Raw genomic sequence first — 12,168 nt, 5'->3', positions numbered from 1 at the left:
TGTGCTCTAGTTACCCTTTTGTTTCTTTAGAATGTACATTTTTCTCTTAGTATTTATTTTCCTTTTTGAGGTTCAGTCTTGGAATACATTTTTTTCTATCTTTATATGGAATGGAAGAAAAGGATGGTTGCACTAATAACTACAGTTGTCCTGCACCCTGTCCCCACCCCTAGCATTTCCATTCCTTTGATTTGAGATATTCACTAACTGTAGAACATTGAATTGTTATTGTCTCCTTGAGTCTGGGAAAACTTTTATTTTCTTAGCAGGCTAACTATGTAGGACAGGAGGAAAATAATTGACCTGTCCTAGATAAATTTTTTAGATAAATTTCAAATAAACATTTAAAATGAAGCTATGGGCTTCCCTCGTGGCGCAGTGGTTAAGAATCCGCCTGCCAATGCAGGGGACATGCGTTTGAGCCCTGGTCCGGGAGGATCCCACATGCCGCAGAGCAACTAAGCCCTTGCACCACAACTACTGAGCCTGTGCTCTAGAGCCCGCGAGCCACAACTGCTGAGGCCCGCACACCTAGAGCCCATGCTCTGCAACAAGAGAAGCCACCACAATGAGAAGCCTGCGCACCGCAATGAAGAGTAGCCCCTGCTCACCACAAATAGAGAAAGCCTGCACGCAGCAGCAAAGACCCAGCACAGCCAAAAATAAATTAATTAAAAATAAATAAAATGAAGCTATGTCACTATGCTATTATGAATAGTTTAGAAGACATTTTAATTTAGTTCACTACTGAAATGTATTTTGGCTATCCTTTCCCATTTTACCTTTTCTCCTTCCCCAATTATCTACATATCAGATTAGGTCATTGATCTGAGAAATACATCACTGACCCAGATTAGTATTGCCTATTGACCATCTGATCTGCTTAGTGCACTTTACTTTTATTGGGATCTTCCGTGTCTAGGTTAGTGTGCATGTCTCTGACTTGTAGCTATTACTGATTTTTCCAAAAATAGGTAGAACTTTTCTGGGTGTTATGTGGTGTTTGTTACTAGAGCCACTTTTTGTTTTGTAACCAGCTAGCTGTAAAGAAGTTTACCTTTGCACTCTTACCTCCTATTTTAGCCCCATATTTTAGCATCCATAACAGAATATGGATATCTGTTATCTCTGCCTTGGAGGAACCAAGGAGTGGAAATAATAAAAGCTAAAAGGACAAAATAATGGTTTCTGTGCCAGGAAGAGTCATGTGTAGTTTTAAATAAGGGGGATCGTCAACATTGATCTGGTTTATTTTGTCTCCAGCTATGTATATTCTATTGTAAAACCATTTTACACATATCAAGAGATTTTATTTTGGAAACATTGGGTACTTGTGGGTAAGTTGGAGATACTGCTTTACTCAAAAGTGTTACTATTTGGTGCCACATTTGTGATTTGCTTCTGAAATTAATTTAACTCTTAGCCTCTCTTCCTACCTCAGTAAACTTATACCCCAAATCAGCTAAAATCATACACATTGCTAGCCCATGCAGGCAATAACAGTGATAACTATTCTGTACGAGTGCTTTTAATGGACCAGGTGTGCTTTATATGTACTACCTCGTTTATAACAGCCTTGTGAGGTAATGATAGCATCCTGTCATTCCAGATCAGAAAAATGAGGCCCAAGTTAAGTTCTTTGCCTAGTTCAGTCTACTGATAAGTGATGGACCTGGGATTTGAACCGAGGCCTGTGAGAATTCAGTTCCCATGCTTTTAACAACTGAATGAATTGGGTGGACGAGTGATTTTTATTAATTAATCAGCTGTCTCACAGTGAAGCAGAGGATGTGCAAGTTGAATTTTTAAATTCTTGTACATGAGCTGGGAAGTACATTTCTTAAAGATCAGAATATTATCATCAGTTTCATAAGTAGGAAAGCTTATTAGGAGTCCAAATCTCTTGCCTCTTGTAAAGGTAATACAAGCAAGTAGTCTTGACTTGTGTTGAAGATTTTGTTTTTCTCAAATGCAGATAATTACAGAGAAACAAGATACGCTTAGAACTGTTACAGGTGAAAGAAGACTGGCACATCATCCTGATCAAATTCTTGTTCTTTAAACTCGGGAGCTCTCACACTAGTTTTCCTTGTTCAAATACTAAAATTGTTTCAAGGGTTTTTTTTTCCTATCTAGATATGTGTGTTAGGATCAGTGTATCACTGATTTCTTCAATAAAATAGGAATGATTCAGGTTTAGTCCCTTTGTTCCAATCATGTTAACATTTTTTATATATTCTGAATTTTGCCTTGTGTGGAGTCTTCTAAATATTACCTTTGCTGTGCCTTCAAATTTGATTTTTTAATTCTTATTTTTGCATTGAGACTCTCATACATAGCTCGTTGACTTTATTTTCTCTTATAGGATTCAGTTATACAAAAGATGTTTCAGAAACAGTACTGTTGGCCCAAAAGCAATTTTTACTTATCAAAAACGAGTAAGGAAGATAATCTTCAGTGCTTGTATATGGGCTTTTAAAAACCATGCTCTACAGTGCAACTACAAAAGCTCTAAATAATAGTAAACTGTTACACATACTGTGTGCTTGATGCTCTGTTAAGTGCATTAAAAGGCAATATTCCATAGTAGTTAAATGCTGGACTCTGAAGACAGCCTGCTTGAGATCAGTCCTGGCTACACCGCTTACTAGCTGTGTGACAGTGGGCAGGTAGTTAATGTCTCTGTGCCTCAGTTTTCCTATCTAAATTGGGCTAATATACCCACCTCATTGGCGTATATGAGTTGAATGTGTTAATACAATTCTACAATTATTTATCCTAATCCAGAGGGCTCTAAAAACTAGATGTGTGTGTGTGTGTGTGTGTGTGTGTGTGTGTGACTCAGTGGTAAAAAAAAACAAAAACCTGTCCTAAACTTGCAATTTGAGTAGTCATATATTTTGCTGCAGAAATATTAATTTGTTTAATAACAGTGCTACCACAGATCCTGCTGAGGTTATTAAAAAATTCATAGTATATCTGTACTGCATTCTAAAATTCAAAATCCTGAATTCAGAAACACATCTGGCTCCAAAGTTTTTGAATAGAGTTACATGTACCTGTATATGTAAAGTGCAGAGAGTAGTGCTTAATGTATATGCATTTAGGCTGTGAGGTTGAAATACTGTAGTAAGCCTTTTTTTTCTAAGTTCAGTCCTTCAAGATTCAGGATTCTGTCTGAGGAAAGTATATCAGCTGCTTAAAAATCATTAGTATAATTAAAAAAAATTATAGTGAGAGCATGAAAGTTCGCAGAAAAGCTTTTATTTTGAATGAGTAGTTATTTTAATTTACCTAAGCAGAGCTTAAATATGCAAGTATTGTCAGCAATACTTTAAAAAGAATCATAAAGTAGGAACTTCCCTGGTGGCACAGTGGTTAAGAATCCACCTGCCAATGCAGGGGACACGGGTTCGAGCTCTGGTCCGGGAAGATCCCACATGCCACGGAGCAACTAAGCCCGTGCGCCACAACTACCGAGCCTGTGCTCTAGAGCCCGTGTGCCACAACTACTGAAGCCTGTGCACAGCAGCGAAGAGTAGCCCCCACTCGCTGCAGCTAGAGAAAGCCCGCGAGCAGCAATGAAGGCCTAACGCAGGCATAAAATAAGTTAATTAATTTAAAAAAAAGGAATCATAAAGTATAGTGGTGCCAGAACACACAAACTATATGTAGAATGTTAAGGGACTTCCTTTCAGAAGTTCTTTGATTTTAATTCCATTTTAATTTAAATTCAAGACAGTAAAACTATTAGGGCTTATAAAAACAAGTCGCAAAATCATGCCACTTGCAAACCACAGATTCTGTCCTGTTACTTCCATCTGTGTAGAGAAACTGATAGTTGTTTTTTTTACAAGAGTTCATCAGTCTATTCCCTTTCTACCCTGCTCCCTGCCCCTCAAACAATCAGTGGGGAGCAAAAAGTATGTGCAGTCCTTTGTATATAGACACTAGTACTATAGACTCAAGTTCGGGGGTCTTCTCTCCCAACTGCCATTTTTTGTCACTCATTTGTACTCTAACATTGACCTTTTCTGTGACCTAACTGACTACAAATGAACACTTTCCTAAGTTACCTAGCTTAGTGCCTGTGAAATATGTTAAGAAATTGAATGTATTTCCTTGGAATTACTTACTATTTTGCTATTTATTAGTTGCAAAATGATCAATTTATTTCGACTACCACAGAGGTAATGGTCTCATAGCAGAAAGGACACTAACACGTGAATTTGGAATCTTAAAATCCCAGTTTTGATATGTTAATAATGGTGTGTTTTGAGGACAAGTGACTTAACCTTTCTGGACTATTTTTCTCATCTCTTACACTAGATGATAATTACCTGTCAGGACTGTGAGGACTTAACTAAGTCCTGACTCAAAAGTATGTGACCAATAATTGTCACTTAAGTATAAAGTCCTTGATTTTTTTTCTCAGTGCTGTTGAGTAGTAGAATTCCTAAAAGGAAGGTAACAAATCTGACTTAGCTGCTATTCAAGGGCAGCCTCAGCCATTTTTTTAGCTGTATCTGTCACTGCTTCACTGTGTACCTAAGCTCCAGGCACACAGGAGTAGTCTGTTTAGGGGTTTGCATACTTTTTATGTAAAGGGCCATATAGTGAATATTTTAGGCTTTGTGTGGCACATAAAGTCTCTATTGCATGTTCTTCTTTTTAGTTTGCAGACCTCTGCTCTGTCTGAATATCCCATGTATTTTTATTCCTTCTTCCATCCGACCTGGAAAGCTTCAATTTCCTGTTGATGTGTCAAAACTAAGTTCATATGCCACCTCCAGGAAAGCTGTTTAATCTTGTGTTACTCTGTCAATGACTGGCTTTGTAGCAGTTGGATTGGGTTATTTGCTTATGGTTGAGGCACCTGTTAGATCCTTTGATAGAATCAAACCAAAACCACAGTGTCCTGTGAGCATGTTTGAGAGTTTGATCTGTTCATTATCAAGTCACTACAGTTAACTCATTTCTTCCCTCGTGACTGAGCTGCTTTGGGGAGGGTCGAGGGGGCTGGCTTTGAACTTTGTACCTGCAGTACCTGGTGCATAGAGAATAAGCTTTCAGAATTTGGTAGGTGGTCTTAACGCTGCACAGAGGAATGCCCTTATTTTCTTCTCTTCGTTCTTTTAAGTGTCCTCAGAATACTCTTGTTAAATCCCCCCTTCCATCCCCTCCACAGGAATTCACTGCCACTCCAGCTGTGTTGTGGTGGAGGTGCCTTGTTGATGCATCTGTTAAGGCACAGCTCAGAGTTTCACCGATTTTTGTGTTAGTTGCATGGTGTCTGTTTTACCCTGCGTGTCCTACTTCATTACGTTATTATTTACTTATTTTTGGATCTTTGATGCCGAGCACAGTGCCTTTCACGTAGTAGATATTCAAGTATTGAAACTCTTGTTGCACACTAAAGAATTAGTTTTAAAAACTGTACTTTGTTTATAATATGTGCCCTTGAAATTATTTATTCATCAATATAGATAGAATAGTAATTTTTAAATAGATATTTAACCCCTGGTCATGAGAGCTAAATCTAATTTGTTATTCAGTTATCTACATCACTAGAGGGAATAGCAATTATATAACTAAGCAAAAGCCATGTGATACGTATTTTTTTGTGTTGCCATTTAATTTTCAGATTCCTTTTATTCCCCCGATTGTTTTAAAACCAAAATATATGTGTTTCCTTAAAGGACTGAAATTTACTTTCCAATTAGGTTAGTCATCCTTTGAGAAGAAATTTTGAGCCCAAGGAACTTGGGTAAAGGAGGCTAGAGTTTTACAAACCCCGGAATTGCTTTGGGCATATGCACAGGTTTGGAAACTAAGAGTGAGTCGAGCAGTTTCATTTATAAGCATACCAACTTCTGGAGGCAAAAATTTGGACTGCTTACTAGTACATTTTTTTTCTGGAAAACCCCCAAAGAGATTTTGAGCTACTGAATACTACATGAACCTCTTCGGTGAGGGTTACGTACTTTATTTTTTTTAACAATATTAATACCTTTGCCGTCTTTCAAAAGCCATATACTTTTTTTCTTGGATTGGGTTTTCACTTTAATATTGGTAATAGAATAATATATAGAATAATATAGATAAGTGACAAATACATGTTCATGGTATCATACCCATTCATTCATTCATCAACGTTGAGTGCAAGGTATGTGCTAGACACTGTTCTGGACACTAGGGATACACCGGTGAACAGATGCCCTGCATTTATGAAGCCTAACTTAACGGGGGAGATAAGCAGAATGTGCGAAGAGGCCCGTAGGTGGTTGAAATTTGAGATAGGAGACCAATTGAGAACTCAGGGAGCCCACTTGAACTCAGTACAGACGCAAAGGAAGCGGAGGGAGTGGTGGAGATTCCTGAGAAGGAGCACCGCTAGCAGAAGGAGCAGCAGACGTGCAGGCCAGGCCTCGGTGTGCGCGGGAGCTAAGGAGGCTGTGGGGCTGGGGCCGAGTTGGGGAGGGTCGGGACTGAGTGAGTGGAGGCAGTGGGGACCTCGGTCACGTGGGGCCTTGCAGGTGGTAGAGGTGACGTGATGGTAGCCAGTGCCAGGGCTCGCCCCAGCTTAATGTGGAATCCTGTTGTCCTCGGTGCTGTCAAAATTTTACCGGTTATCCGTTTTAAAAATGTTCTGATTTTTATCAAGTGTATATACAGTCGAATCAAATTTAGTTTATAGATCTAGCAGGGATTGCAGTGCAGTTTTGCTCTGAACACCTGATGGTATTGACGTGAATGAATTTGAGTCATGGTATTTGACTTAGTGGGTATATGCGAAGGCCTCAGGTTCAGTACTTCATTGAAATATTTATTTCTGTTCTTTTAACACATTAAATTACAGATAATGTCACATTTTAGTGTAATCTGTGTTTAGCAAAGCTGTTTCCTGTTCTGGAATATAAGTATGGTTATAGCATACTAGATGCTGAGACAAAATTGGATTAATTAGAATGATTGGTTGTGAACAGGGACTTAATGAGTGTGGCATAGGATTTTATGTTTAATAGAATTGTCAAAATCAGATCAGCAGGCATGTTTTTATGGGCCGTCTGCCAAGGCTAGAAGTCACTTTGATACCTGTACTCCCTTAAACATGTATTTGCATTCCATTCCTTGTCAACATGAGACAAAACAAAAATAAAATCAGAATTTTAGAGCTGGAATGAATCTTAAGTACTGTCTGGTTTTACAAATGCATTTTTCCCCAGAGCACTCTCATACACTTTTTTCTTCATAAGAGTTCTTTAACTCACACAGATAGTTAGTTGCTGATAGAATCAGAATTTAACTTGGATAAAACTTAAATTATTTACCCCAGTCTTGTACTGATCTTCTGACAGTTGTCCCAAATATCAGGCAACTAAAAATTCCAGCATTGGGAAGATATTCTGTGTAAGATAGTGGTTCTCAAGCTTGAGGGTGAGTGACCCTCACCTGGGAAGCTTGTTTTTTTAAAATGTAGGCTTTCTCTGTTTCCTTCCTGAGATTTTGAATCAGTAAGTTTGTGATAGGGCCCAGTAAATCTCTGTTTATCATGACCTGGTGAGTTTGAAGTATGTGACCTGGGACCTTGCCCTTAAAAAAATGATTTTGCGGAGTAAAGGTGAGAGAATTAAAAAGTGAGGTTATTAGTACTAATCATCTCTGATGTCTTATTTCTGAAAAATTTTAGAAAAAAGTAAAAAGCTACTTGAGATCTTGTTCTTTGGAAGAATTTGTTTCCCTCTTACATAGATGTAAAGGCAGAGGAGAGATGCTTAAGGATTATTTTTGTTCCTCTGTCATCAGAACCTTAGGGTCATTATGATACAAGTCATTGAATCCATATAACCACAATGGTACACCACATGATGAAGGGAAATCTTTTTCAGTTAAAGTGAAACAAATTGAGACTATTTGGACAAGATGCTAATTTATCATTGCTGAGATATTACTAAAACTGAGCAGAGAATATTAGAATAGTCAATATTCATGGAGTATATATGGAATATGATAGTACTGATTGATAATAAGGCACTATTTCTTTAGTGACTGGAATATTCTCAGATGTTGCCTGATTACACCTAGGTGCTAAGTGATTTAAAAATTATGGTGGTGCTGGTGGATTAAGTAGAGTAGAATATGTTAGGGAGATCTTTCTGGAGTGGAGATCTTTTTCACTATGTAGTTGTATAGTTACCTTAGTAACTAATAGGCAGGAATATGGTTTTAATTGAAAAGAAACCACTTGCCTTTAAAAGCATAATGTCCTAGATGAATGGATAAAGAAGATGTGGCACATATATACAATGGAATATTACTCAGCCATAAAAAGAAACAAAATTGAGTTATTCGTAGTGAGGTGGATGGACCTGGAGTCTGTCATACAGAGTGAAGTAAGTCAGAAAAAGAAAAATACCATATGTTAACACATATATATAGAATCTAAAAAAAAAAAAAGGTTCTGAAAAACCTAGGGGGCACGACAGGAATAAAGATGCAGACATAGAGAATGGCTTTGGGGACGTGGGGAGGGGGAAGGATAAGCTGGGATGAAGTGGGAGAGTGGCGTGGACATATATACACTACCAAATGTAAAATAGACAGCTAGTGTCCTGCAGCTAATGTCCTGCTAAGAGAAAATTTATGCTTGGTAAGGTTATTCCAGGTCTTTGACTATGTCAGTATAAAGTAAATTCATTATAGAAAGATGGATAATAGTCTAGGTTAATGGAATATAGATAGTTGAAAATTTTTAGTAATTAAATAATCACACCTTTGAAAGGCTGAAGAACAGGAAGCTAAAGAAATCATGTTTTGAAAAAAATGTATTGCAAGTAAATTTGCAAAAACAATGCTAGTTTTAAGAAAAAGTGTATAGAGATTATTTCTTCCAAACTATCTCATTGCTATTAAAATTTTTGTAGCCATGTTACAGATGAGAAAAAGATTGATTCAATTACAGAAATTTGATATGAAGAGAATATTTGTAAAGGAACAGGCACAAAGAGAACAGGAATATGACATATCTGTAAAGTTATTAGTAAGCTCACTTGTTTAAAGGAACTTAAAATGGTTTTTAATAATTTGGTGTTTTAACCTAGTGATTTATTTATAGCTTTGTAGGTGTACTGTTTCCAGTCCCATTACTTATTTTTATCACACTGTGGTGATAACATAGACCCTAATAAAGACTGACGCCTGTGTATTTGATTTAAAAAATATTAAGACATGGTAAAGGTTCAGTAAACCAAACACCTTAGCAGATATTTGCTAGGTTAGGTTATACACGCATAAATGTATATATAGATGTACTTACCTTTACACAGTAAGTACCCAAAAATTGTATGTAAATTGATTACTTTTGAGTGTAGGCAGTTTAAATAAAACCTGTGGTTGAGTCCCTTTATTGTTAAAGGTCAGTCAACGCTAACTTAGTTTTGTAAATTTGATCGTGACATACTGGGCTTTTCAAAGTGAAACCTGTATATGCATATAAAATATGAGCATGCATATATGTACCAAAGCCCTTAAAAGGAATTCAGCTTTCTTTTATAAACACCAAAACTCTCTGCCTGTAAACTGTTTTTGCTAAAGTTTGCATCATTGACTCTCAAATTTGCACCTTTCTGTCTGCATACGCTACTAGGACTATTCTGTGCATGTAGATTTTTGTCAGCTCCCTCCTTCCCCCTCAATAAATCCGTTAACTTAAAAAGAAATGTGACACTTATATAGAATAAATGTTCATAAAGCAAATTAGCATATTCAGCTTGTACAGAAATAATTATTCCACTCACACAAAGAATTTCTACTTTGTAAAAATGTAGCTTGTATTTTGGAGTGTAATAAAATCTGGTGTAAGAGCAACTGTTGAGTGGGTTAAGTGATTATTCTGAATATATTTACTTTTTTAGTGTCAACAGTTATTTGAGGTGATGGTGGGAAGGAGGTATGAGGATGAAGTTAAACAAGTTTTTAACATTGCAATGGAAGTTTGTTCCATGGGATATGTTAATGTAACACAGAACACTTACTGAAGCCCAGCAATACCATTTCTTCATTTTCTCCCTGTGCTGACACAGCAGCATCTATCACATTCAAGGCTACTGAGTCAAACTAGGACCTTAGGACCTTGAAAATGAACCTGTGATGTCCATGAGGATTGGTTTATATCACCACTGAGAATTAATTAAAGGGCAAGTCAAGATTCAGCACAGCAAACTGGGCAGCATTTGCAGCTTTTGGACTGGCCTGGTTAGAGGTTATTTAAGGATTGGTACCAATTTGCAAAAAGTTTTGTGTTCAGCAGTGTCCTCTCTTCCGTGTAGTACATTCTTCCTTTGTACACTTGATTCTTCTCTTTCAAAGTAGACCTTTAGTGTTCTTCATTGAACACAATTTGAGTCTCTTTTGTCAATCCTATGCTTAATCCAACCTTGAGTTTCCCCTCTGCCCTTAAAACATCCACTTCCTTTCATGTTAAGTTGACTTCCTTGGGTATTGAGTGACTTTTCATAACACAGCATAATTCCATTCTCTGTTAAGTAAATTAAGTAAATACACCTCCTGCATTTCATTTAATTGTGGTGCTTTGAAAAGGAAACACCTTTTCAAGAGGCAGCCTTCCTTCCCTATGACATGCTCTCCTCCTTGCTAAGTCTGGCACCTCTTCAGTTCTCACATGGAAAGCTACCAAGGGGATCCAGCTAAAATGGAAACTTAACCAGCCTCCTCCTTGCTGGAAACCTTTCATTGGTTTCCTATTCCTTATCCCCAAATAAATTGAATTAACATGCAATATGAGTAAGATACAGCTCCTGCCTACATTTCCATCTTTTTTTTTTTTTTTTTTGGCCACACCTTGTGGCATGCGGGATCTTCCCAACCAGGAATCGAACCTATGCCCCCTGCAGTGGAAGCGAGGATTCTTAGCCACTGGTCCACCAGGCAAGTCCTACGTTTCCATCTTGATATTGCCTACCTCAGCCTGAATGCTCTGTTTCCCTGCTTGTACCGTACAACCTCACCTCTACCTGACCTATTCCCTCTGCCTGGAATGCCCTTGCTTTCACCAGCCGGCTCACTCCTGCTCATCCTTGAGTGCCCATTGAAGGCATTCTTTCTCCAAGAAGCCCAGTGCTCCCATCTTCATCAAGGCCTTTGCTGTACCGAATCCCAATTATCTGTTCTCTCATTAGACCGCAGGCTCTTGTGGGGTGGGATCACTGACTCAATCTTTTTTTTCCTTTTATTTCCAGAACCAAGTACATACAGTTTGCTGGGTGGTGAGGTGGGAGATGGTGTGCAGAACTATTGGCACTTGTTTGCTTAGTTAGTAGAGTGACAACCATTTTGAAAACTCAACGTGTAAAATTTGTAACTGTAGGAAGTTGCTGCTGCCTGAGCAGTGTGATCATTACATATAATTCAGTGTGTATCTTTCCTTCATCCCTTTTTTCTCCAAAGACTAGCTTGCTGTACACTCCATTAAATGCAGGTATATGAGTGTTCATCTGATAACCAAGTTTAAAAAATTCTGTATGACTTTACACATGTAAATTGGCAACACTAGATATACAGTAGCATGGTGTATATAGACTATGGGACTGTCATGGTATCAAGACCTTTCATCTCTGAATCTTTGTGTTGTTTTGGAAAACTTTTATTTTCCTTAAGAAAGTTCTTTATCTCTTAAACTATGAGCATCAAAACTAAAATGTCAAAAACACGAAATACCTGCTTATCTTCCTGATCTAATATTTCAATTTTTGAAGACAGTCCTTGTTCCTGAGATTCTTTATGTCATTATAGATAAATAAGCCATTCCTTCTCAGCCGTGTCTGTCAAGCCACACTGCCAGCCCTGTTACTAGGAGAGTAACTTATTGGTAATTGGTAATCAGCAGCCTGATTTGTACTGCATAGGTAGAATATGCTGCTTCGTGCCCAATGACCACTTACTGAAAGCAGACTGAAAGGGTGTGAAGACCTGGTTTTCAGAATGTCAATGGAAGTCCTTCCCCACAAGTCTGATTTACCTTCTCCTACATTTTCCTTCTTTATCCTAATGCTTGCTAATTCTCTTTTCTTGGGGGTGACTCTTAACAGGGCAGCCACCTGTTAATCACATGCCAGCACATAGTATAGATAAAGAATTTCCTATGAGCTG

Source organism: Hyperoodon ampullatus, assembly GCF_949752795.1.
Source record: "Hyperoodon ampullatus genome assembly, chromosome: 16".
Lineage (NCBI taxonomy): Eukaryota > Metazoa > Chordata > Mammalia > Artiodactyla > Ziphiidae > Hyperoodon > Hyperoodon ampullatus.
Note: the sequence above shows the minus strand (reverse complement) of the source record.